The following is a 1,498-nucleotide window of genomic DNA, read 5'->3' as shown; positions in this document are numbered from 1 at the left end:
TCCCCGCCACCGCCTCCCATTTCCCTCCCCCTCCCCCGATCAAGTCCCTCTCCCTCATCAGCTTGAAGAGCAATCAGGGTTTGTATCTTGAAAGGATATTATATATGTGTTCTAGATTATTATACAGGGATTGCCTTGACTCACGGCCTTAGTATGTAGGAGAGGATAGTACCTCAACAACAGCATCCAGACATGAGCACCCTCTGTCTCCTGTATCTTTCTGGATGCAGGGGCTGCCTGGAGACTGCAGAGGGATGTGTGTGTTTCGGTTGTTGTGGTGGTGGAACCTTCCTTGAATTCCCACTTGCAAATGTTACATGTAGGAAACACACTGATGCTCACAGCGATACATTCACATGAGCACAAAGGAACAGTCAAGCCAGGTGTCCATTGCTGGATGAGCACAGGAGCCAAATGGGGCCCATTCATCAAACAGAAAATCATATTTGAAAAGGAAGGAAATTTTGACATGTACTATCATCTATAAAAAGCCTCAAGTATTCTACATCAAATGAAATAAGCCACCACCAAAGACTGATGGTTGACTGTAAATGATAACTTTAGGACAAGGAAATTCATTGAAGCAGAAGGTACAATGTAGAGAGAAGAGTACAGTCAGGGATTGGGACAAGGTGGTGACTGTTGCCTTAACAATGTGATGGTGCTAAATGTCACTGGACTACGTACTTAAAATGGTGACGATGATCTATCTCATCATATTTGAACTGCTACATTGTGTATACAAAGTCCCCTGCTGTCCAGATCTCTTCCGTTTTCCTCTCACTGCAGCATGGTGTGCCTGCTTGAAACCTTTAGCACCACCACACTCTAGTGCCCTTCAGGACTGTCCACCCCTCTTGCCTTCTGTGCATGTGGCTTTCTTAGAGCAGGCTAACTTAGGCAACCCCCTGCCTTGGGGGCAGTGGTTGAGGTGCTAGTGTTCTGGGAGCCTCCATTGTCAGCATGGTGGCAGCAGGACATTAAACCCTTGACACTTGAGTGTCAGATCCTAAGTAACAGTCTTACTGCCTGGTATGCATGGGCCATCCTGAAGAGATTTAGGACTCAGAAAATGCACAGAGCAGTGTTTTCGTATAGGCCATGCTTGGATATTAAATATGTGGAGGGGACCGGTGGGAGGGGAAAGAACATAGAAGAGGATTTGATATTTCTCACCTGGAATGTCGACTCTGCTCTTCAGATGAAGCTAAGCTAGAACTAAGTTCAGGCAGCTGTCAAATACAGATGGCTAGTTTACATTTTAGCTGACAAACTGAATGAACGATTTTAGAAAAATCAAAATACAGAAAGAAAAATACAAAGTTCTGACCATCACTACTTATATATATACAGATGGCAGCAGGTGAGATAAATTTAATAAATAATTAGTAAATTAGCTAATACAATTTGTTTTAGATTTGCCAAATAAAAGGCATCTGGTCAATTGATTAGCAGGTGGACGGGGCTCAGCGATCACTCTGAAGGGGGGGGAGATATG

This window comes from Microtus ochrogaster, unplaced genomic scaffold (genome assembly GCF_000317375.1).
Source record: "Microtus ochrogaster isolate Prairie Vole_2 unplaced genomic scaffold, MicOch1.0 UNK45, whole genome shotgun sequence".
NCBI lineage: Eukaryota > Metazoa > Chordata > Mammalia > Rodentia > Cricetidae > Microtus > Microtus ochrogaster.
The sequence above is the reverse complement of the archived record's forward strand: the minus strand, read 5'-3'. Positions refer to the sequence as shown.